We start from the raw sequence: 9,280 nt of genomic DNA, 5'->3' as shown, positions 1-9,280 counted from the left end.
TGTAGTTCCAAAATAACATGGTCTAACATGGGCTTAAAAATTTAACACGTGAAATCCTATGTTGCGCGTTAAAAAAAACGCACTGTATGTATTAGATATATTAGATTTTACATGTCCCATTGGTCTCACAAAATTCTTAGTAATAGTCTGAAAAAACTTATTTTTTTTAGAACTTTAAGAAAACATGTATTTACCGTTAACTAGAGGGTCTACTAATGTGTTATGTAAATGTATATTTTAGTTATTGTGTACATTGTATGTATACATACATACAAACAAACAAATCTCTAAACATGTATTACATTACACCTACAATACTAGAGTTACGTTCCTAGAAATGCTAACATTTGCTACACGTGAAATTGGTTTGAGCATGGGACAAAAAGCAATTAAAGGGAAAAAATTTAGATTCAAAGGTAAACCTTGGTTCAGTGGACTAGCTTAGGACGCGTGTGCAAATACTCGACTAACTCAGGGGTTCAAAGCGCCACCAACTTTAAGCAGGTACAAAGTTGGAAACCTTTCTGATGTTCCGACAGTCCCCTGACCCAAAGTACAACAAAATACAACAAATTACTATTACTTACGTGACAATGCAGCCGGTGAACTAAGTCTATAGCCAATTATATGTTGATAATTGGCTTATTTAAAGGCCCTGTGACTTGTACATTAAAACAAAGTGGTAAAAAGAGATTCAATGACGTATATTGAATAAATAATAAATTGGGTCGGTCCCAATACAATCAAAAAAATAAAATAAAAATGATCAATTAAATAAATAGAGTTAAAAAATTAGAGATAGATCTGAGCGATTTGGCTAGCACAATCTAGCAATACTATTTTCCTGATGGCTTTTATAGATATTTAAAATATATTTACGATAGGGGGAAAATCAGGGTGGTTAGTCAAAGGTAAGGGAGCTTGCCTGTCAACCTTCGGTGAACCAAACTGCTCCACTGGGAGTTCAACTCAGTTCAGTCTCGGGAGGTTTTCTATGGCTTGGAAGACTGCTCAGTAACAGCCCCCAGAAGTATGGAACTTGGTGGCCTACTCTGGACTACAATTTGAATCCGCGTGGATGAAGCCTCACCGAAGAACCCTTTCAGGTGGTCAAAGCCTCACCGAAGAACCCTTTTAAAGCAAAGAACGAATAAGGCCCTGGCTTTCTCCAAAAACCCTATAGCTACCTTTCTGATGGTCGAAAGGGTAGTTTTTCTTTCCTCCCTGCCCCCAAATCGGCTACAAATTTGGCACAAAACCTGCACAAGCACATTTCCATAAGATTACAACCCTTGACCAAGAAAGGAAAACTTACCCCAGCTGCAAATTATGAGGACCAAACAAATCCGCCTGAAGCGACAACAGACCACACAAAATCCTCACTAGATGAGTTCAACAAAATGGTGGCTCTGGTTTGCTGTTGGTCTCACCACTCACAGCAAGGTCACTGGTCAAAGGGAGCCAAAATGGCTTCCCCCCGAGCTTAAATAGCCAGGGACACAACCGGAAGTCAGGTGGGGAAATTAACTACGCTAGAATATTCTAAAAACCAATTTGCAACAAGAAACAGTAAAAGAAAAGCCAGATCAAAACACACTGACAGCCGAACTGAAGCTGACAGACAGAACTCTGACAGCGACAGCCCGCTGACAGCAGTGAAACGAATTTAACCAACCAAAAAAAGAAGAGAAGAGATAAGACACCTGTAACGCCATCTATTAACGGACTTGAAGATTTAAGGTATAAACAAACGTAAAGAGGTAAACAGTAGTAAACAAACCAAATTAAGCAACATGAATTAATGAATTACAAAAACCACCAGGTAAGTCCCTAAGGAGAAAATTGAACCGTAACACATTGTAGCAATAAATGCTTATGCTTAGCTCAGTACATTTAATGTATTAAATAGGACTGTAACCTATATTTGAGTTAGTTGTCACTTGTCGCTTTACCGCAAACAATAAAGTTTTTTCAAAATTTGTTATCGAATCTCGTGTTAGCAAATATTATTATTGAGTTTAAAATGTATCGTTATTGTTGGGTTTGTTTACTTTAGAATATTGATTTTGTTAGGGATGATTATATAAGTTTGAGATTTACGAAAGAAGCACAAAGGTGTGCGCTGGCATGTAAATCAATAGAAAAATGGGTAGTACCTGTTAATACGTTGACGGGCGTGTACGGTTTCAGTTATTAAACTTATTTTTGGGAAAACGGGCCTATTATTTCGGAAATATATCCTTACAAAGCAGCGGTGGGATTGTTCCACGTGAATCTGGACTAAAACCATGCCAAATAGCAATGATGATGTGTCTTCAAGTGAAAGTGAAAGTGGTAAAGGGACAAGTAGATCTTGTGATAGTGATGTGTGGAGAAAAAAACATAGAGGTGAGAGACAAACGTTAGTGCCATCGTCGAAAAAAGGAGATGGTCAGTGTGTGAGACATAAGCAATTATCTAACGCGAAATCGAATGAGAGTCAAAGATTGACTTCAAGCTCACGTAAGCGAAAATCAAATGATAGAATAGAGAATGATGGTTCTGTTCATGATGGGCAACGAACGTCGCTGCCGGTTGTGAAATCTCAAGAGGCGTTAACATTAGATATTGCTATGAAGAAAATTACGAATTTGGAAAACTTGTTGTTAAAATATGCTGAAAAACAGGAAATTCAATCTTCTTTGGCATCTACTTCCATGTCCACCATGAAAGCTGATTGCATTCCACTTTTTGATCCTGGTGATGATAAAATTAATACCACTAGATGGTTACATAAGATCGACCAACTGGCTGAAATGGACAATTGGAGTGAACGAAAGACGATTCACTACATGCAAACTAGATTAGCTGGTATAGCACGTATTTGGTATGATAGTTTGACTACATATGAATATTCTTGGAATGAATGGAAATCACTTATTTTGAGAACGTTTCCGGAGGTTAAGGATTTTGCGACACTTCTCAGGACAATGTTGAACAGAAAGAAAAGACGAGAAGAAAACTGGCACAGTTATTATTTTGACAAGATAGGCCTTATTAAAGCTTGTGGTATTAATGATCGCAATGCTGTATCGTGCATTATAGATGGAATAAATGATATAAGTGTGCAAACTGGAGCTAAAGCCGGACGATACGACACTCCTGAAGAATTGTATTCTAATTATTTCACTGCATTATCTTCTATGGACAGTAACAAATATTATGATGAAGCATCATTTAATAAACCCGTTACTGAGAGACTTGGTCGTCGTGACGAATTAATGAGAAGACAATCGGTTCAAAGGCATCATCCATATCCAAAGGAAAGTCCTAGGAAGTTCAACAAGTTGAGATGTTTTAACTGTAACGAACTGGGCCATTTAGCAGATAAATGTTCAAAACCACGAAAGTCGTGTACAATCTGCAAACGATTGGGTCATGTGTCAACTGAATGTAGACGGAAAAATTCGGCGTCTGTTTTACTTGCGAAAAGTTTGCAAACATCTTGTAGCAGATATAAGAAAACTTGCAAAGTAAATGGGCAAGAGGTGCCTGAATGTCTTGTGGATACTGGCTGTTCTGGAGTTCTGATTCAACGTGGAATCGCTCAAAAGTTGGGCCTAACTTGGACGCCATGCGACGTGACTATACGGGGGTATAACAATAGTTACACGAAAACTATTGGTAAAGTAAAAGTAACTTTACAAGTTGATGAAGCTCAAAATGAAGTGAACGCGTTAGTTGTTGAAGATTGTGTACAGAATTTCTCGATGCTGATAGGAGAATCTTGTCTGAAGCAAAATCTGCTGATATCATACAAAGATGATGTATGTGTAATTGAAGATAGCGATTTAGCGCGAACTATGATGGATATTATCTCATCAAGAAAAGTTAATTTGCGAACTTCCCACGAAACTGTTATACCTCCAGGCGAGATGAAACTGATTGATGTTACAAGCTCAGAAGCAGATGGAGACGTGTTTGTTGAGTTTCAGGTAAGACCTAAACCAAATAACACTCATTTCTTGGTACAATGTGTGACTGTAGCTCCTTCTGGTATAATATCAATATTGAATACCTCGCCAAACCCTGTTAAGTACGAGAAAAATCAAGTGATTGCAAGGGGCATGACTTGTTATACGGATTGCGGGCAATCTGATCTGACGACTATCTCGGCATTCGAAGTTGAATTAACGAAGTTCACACGTGACGATATAGCGCGTCAAATATCTGATAGTCTAAACGAAGTAGAAGTAGAACGTCTACTGAACTTGATAAACGAATATCGAGAGTGTTTTGCAACTACAACTGCTGAATTGGGAAAATATGAAGGAACAGAAATGAATATTCAGCTCACTGATGAACGGCCTATTACGTACAGACCTTACCGACTATCTTATGACGAACGAATGAAAGTACGTTCTATAGTTGAAAATTTGGAAAGTAACGGCATCATTAGAGAATCTCAATCTCCGTATGCAAGCCCTATACTTTTTAACATTTTTCATGCAACATACTCCATACTGATATTCAATTGTTTTCAAACAAATGTCAAATACACTTTTCAAAATTATAGGTCCTACAACTTTTACTTAAAAAAATTGAAAAAAAATAAAATCAGCTGTTCAAAATGAACTCTATGTACTGTTACAATAACCAAGACGGTTTATTATCATTTTACATTTTTTTCAAAAATGTCATCAATAATTTTTGGGGATGTTAATCTGATTTATTGGAAAATTATTGGTGTCAAATTATCAATATTTACAGGACAATTGTGGTACAAGTTGCATGGAACATATTTAGAATTGTTTGTTTCTAGAATCCAAATTATACAATAATAAAGAAGTGTTGCCATTTAAAAGATCAAAAATATTTTAAATACCCAGTTTTTGGGCCCTGTATAATTCCATTTCATATAACACAAGCAGAGGTTAATAAAATTAAAAACATGAGGGTTCGAAAATTTTTGTGAAAAGTTAGTTTTTTTAATTTTATTGAACTTAGGCAGCATGCATGTTACAAAAGCACTGTATGTAGTGTTATCTAAATGCATGTTTGAAGGAACAGTAATAATCTAATTCAGATACGTGTCAATTCTTCAGATCAAATGATGTCTACGAAATTACTTAGATGATACAACATTTGCTTATCTAGTACCATGATTTTAAACCAAACATACAGGGTGTTACAAATTCGATGCATTAGCATTGCTATCTCAGAAAGTATAGTTGATAGAGCTTTAGTTAAATGGAGGCAAAGTTGCGAATTTTATTGATAAATAATTTGGTAAAAAAAAAATTTAAAAAAGTTTCATTACATCCGGAGATATCCGACAAAAACCGGAAAAGTCAAATTTCTATTTTATTTTTTTACCACTTTAATCAATGGCACCTTCTGGAGGCACATTTTCTTCAAGAAAATAGTTTTAGTTTTCAGCTCAAACATTACTTTTTTAGATACCAACGTCAACTTCAAATTTTCAAATACCGACCTCAACTTTTTATTTCATTTTTTAGTAGCCACAGACCTTCTGAAACTAATGATGTGTCACACTTGTCAAAAAATATACCTAGTGTACTCGTATTATGTACTTGGTATTTTAAGATTTTTTAAAAAAATAAGCAATTGAATTTGATATGTTGTCATAATGAGTAGATAATTTAGTTTTATATAATTTAATAAATAGGTTCATTGCTCCTTCGAAAAAGAGCGAGAGTTTCTTATGGTACTTTTCATTTATTTTAAAAAAAATATGTTTTTCGTTAGTTATTTATTTTTCAGATACTCACATGTTTGAATTCGCGGTTGAGTTTTGATGAATCAGCTTAATCATATCAAACTAAATTATTTACTCATTATGATAACATATGAATTTCAAATGCATATTTGAAAAAAACAAATACCTAAGTACACTAGGTATAATTTTTTGACAAGTGTGGCACATCATTATTTTCGGTAGGTTGGTAGCTACTAAAAAAACGAAATCGAAAGTCCCGGTCCGTATTTTAAAATATTAAGTGGATGATAGTATCTAAAAAACGAAACGTTGTAGCTAAATACAAACATTATTTTCTTAAATAGCATAAATTAATGCCTCCAGAAGGTGCAATTGATTTTCCAAAATAATCAATAATAAAGTGGAAAAAAATGAAATAGAAATTTGATTAGTTGTTTTTGTTGGATATCTCCGGATGTAATGAAAATTTAAAAAAAAATTTTTTACCGAATTATTTAGCAGTAAAATGCGCAACTTTGCCTCCATTTAACTAGAGCTCTATCAACTATACTTTCTGAGATAGCAATGCTAATCCATCTAATTTGTAACACCCTGTATTTGTGCAGCTGCAATGTTTTTTTTTAACAATCCAATACTTAAGTTCAATTTTTTTCAGTTCAAATTCTGCTGATTAAGCCATCTTCCATCTGTTGTTATGTCAATTAAAGTTCGAATTTGTCACTTTGCTTTTGTTTTTATTATTTATGTTATGTTAAATAGGTTCCCATGCAGCTAAAATAGTTATATTTGTAATTTTAATACAATATTTCAATAATAGTTGAAAATTAGACAATAAAATCAAGTAAATGTATATTTTTTGAAGGACATAGAGCGTGCTGGTCTAAGTAAGATTACAATACCAATTTCAAACTTAACCTAGGTATTTAACCCTGGTGATGCATGATTACTACACATTTTTCTCGTCTGGTATTTTTTAAGTTGTTGTGCTCGGAGTAGGGTGTATATGAATATCCTCAATTGCTTAATAACTCCATTTAATCACAACTTAATAACTAATGAATTTGTAACAAAGTATTCAGTCAGTCCTTGTAAAAACGTGCCAATTCGGAATCATTGCCCCGAAATTGAAATCTTTATTTTTCCCGGATGACATCCATCAATTCCCACACAAGTGCGTTCCGTATGAACATAACATCTCTCCTCCCACTTGTAAATTCCTAGCACAAAACCAATTTAACAATTCTCAAAGAAAAACAATAGTCTATAAATCTAATCTTACGGGAGCCCTAATATTGCGTTTTTTTTTTATTTTTTAATTTGCGTTTTTCTCAACTCACCGCTAGTAACCTCAGGTAGGCTTGAAGTCGGTTGCACCAATTCTATCTTAGGGCCAATTGGCGAAGCAAAACCTTCATCCTCATTCTCATGAACAACACGCTTAACAATAGGTTCAGGTGAATGGTCAGTGGTCATTATTTTCTAAATAATTTTGTAATGAAGATGAATTGCTAATAGTAGGTCACTAACTGGGTCCTTCTTCTCCAATTTCTCTGATTTGTTCCACATGTCGTTTCCAAATTTGTGAATTGTCAAGTTTAACTAGATAGTGTAGTGTGCCTAATCGCTTATGAATCTTTCCAAACATCCATTTATCCTTATGAATATAATCCCGACATTCCACTCTTTGTCCAAGTTTAAATTCCGGTACTCCATTACTACTTCCTTTTTGTATTCCTGAAGAAACCAAATCTCTGCCCTCTGTCGAAAAATCAAGTCTAGTTCGTATGTCTCTATTAAACATTAAATATGCAGGAGAAATTCCTGTGACACTGTGCGGAGTTTTCCTATAATGTAATAGAAACTTTGACAACCGATTTTGAAGTTCTGGTTCACTGCCTTTGAGTGCTCGTAAGGTCTGCTTAAAAGTTTGAACATAGCGTTCTGCTAAGTCATTTGTAGCTGGATGGTATGGAGCACTTAACTTGTGTATAATTCCATTTTCTTGTAAATTTTTTTTAAATTTGTAACACAAATGTTTGAGCATTGTCAGACACTAATACTCGGGGTAATCCAAAAGAAGTAAATGTTTTCCTCAGTAAAGTAATGGTATTTCTAGCTGTCCTATTCCCTAATCCTATTCTAGCTAACTATGTGAATTTCTGGCCATTGTATATGCATCTACTAAAATGAAGTATAGTTGGATTTTTACCTTTTGAGAATGACGTCATCTTTTTACATCTTTGTTTCTCGCATATCAAACATGTGAAATAAACAATTTTAGCAAAAAAGGCACGTTGTTAATTTTGTCGTCCTGTCAAATTGAAAACGTTGACATTTATTTTCACTTTGATTTGAATGAATATCAAAGGTATAAAAATGCTGCGCTACAATGAGAAGGCCCAAATGCTAATTCTAAATGTGCTGCTTTTTTTCGAGTACGAAAAGAAACAGTTTTCAGATGTCAACTGAAACTCTCATGATCACTAATTTTTCAGAGCATTTGTAGGTTAAAATTTGTGATCTAATTCCAGACATGCGTGTTTTTTCACCTGCTTGACGTCATTCTCAAAGGGTAAAAATTTGACTATAGTACATATTCATAAAAGGGCCTGCAAAATCCACATGAACTCGGCTCATTGGTGATGTAGGTGTTTCCCATGGATGATTGGGCACTTTTGAAGGGTTATTTTTCATTTTATTACATTTGCTAGCTTTTATTAGTTTTTGCATGTGTTTTCAATGTCCTTTGAAATTCCTGGCCACCAACAATAACTTCGAGCTAATTGCTTCATTTTCCACATTCCAAAGTGAACTGCATGAAGTTCCTCCAAAATTTTATGACTCAATGAACCCGGAATTACAATCATGTGCTGTCTAAAAATACAGTTGTTTTGCAACGGAAATTCTGATAAAGGTACATTAAATCTGTATTCAGATTTCACTTCTTTTCCCCTTTTCAAATTTTCCAATAAAACTTTGAGTGAATTATCTTTGGCTGTTTCTTGTTCCGTCACTTAATGTAATTGGTAAGGTTTCTATTTGACAAATTTCAAACTGATCTAAGGAATCAACCACAAAATCACTTGTGCTCTTAATTGGCAATCTTGACATTGCATCAGCATTTGAATGATTTTTTGTGTTTTTGTATTTAATGGTATATGAAAAACTTTGTAGAAATAAAGCATAATGTTGCATTCTTGTAGTAGTTAACTTTGAAAGTGACTTTTCAGGTGATAATATTTGCACCAGGGGTTGATTATAGACCAGTAGGGTGAATGGTCTACCATACAGATAATAGTAAAACTTCTTAATTCCAAAAATTATTGCATATGCTTCTTTATCAATTTGAGCATATTTTTGCTGCACTTCCGTCAAAGTTTGGGAGGCAAATTGAATTGGACGTTCCAAACCATCTGGGTAAATATGTGACAACACCGCCCCAACTCCATAAGGACTGGCATCAGTGGCTAAAATCAAAGGTAATGTTGGATCAAAATGAGCCAAGACTTTATCTGATCCAATTTCCTTCTTGACTGTATCAAAAGCCCTTTGACATGCTTT

The 9,280-nt window shown here is 34.6% G+C and overlaps 1 long non-coding RNA gene across 2 annotated transcripts; it reads right to left on the bottom strand.

The window, feature by feature from the left end:
• Window positions 1-683: 683 nt before the first annotated feature.
• LOC145738420 (uncharacterized) lies at window positions 684-1,856 on the bottom strand. Of its 2 annotated transcripts, XR_014180740.1 has the most exons (3): window positions 1,316-1,856; window positions 1,091-1,259; window positions 684-1,057 (listed from the first exon to the last, which is right to left on the bottom strand). It is a non-coding gene; the product is annotated as an uncharacterized LOC145738420 (long non-coding RNA). The 2 variants fall into 2 exon arrangements; XR_014180739.1 differs by having other exon boundaries at window positions 1,091-1,856.
• Between the last annotated feature and the right edge of the window lie 7,424 nt (window positions 1,857-9,280).

Source organism: Ips typographus, linkage group LG15 (assembly GCF_016097725.1).
Source record: "Ips typographus isolate SLU linkage group LG15, UJ_Ityp_2.0, whole genome shotgun sequence".
Taxonomy (NCBI): domain Eukaryota; kingdom Metazoa; phylum Arthropoda; class Insecta; order Coleoptera; family Curculionidae; genus Ips; species Ips typographus.
The sequence above is the reverse complement of the archived record's forward strand: the minus strand, read 5'-3'. Positions and strand labels throughout refer to the sequence as shown.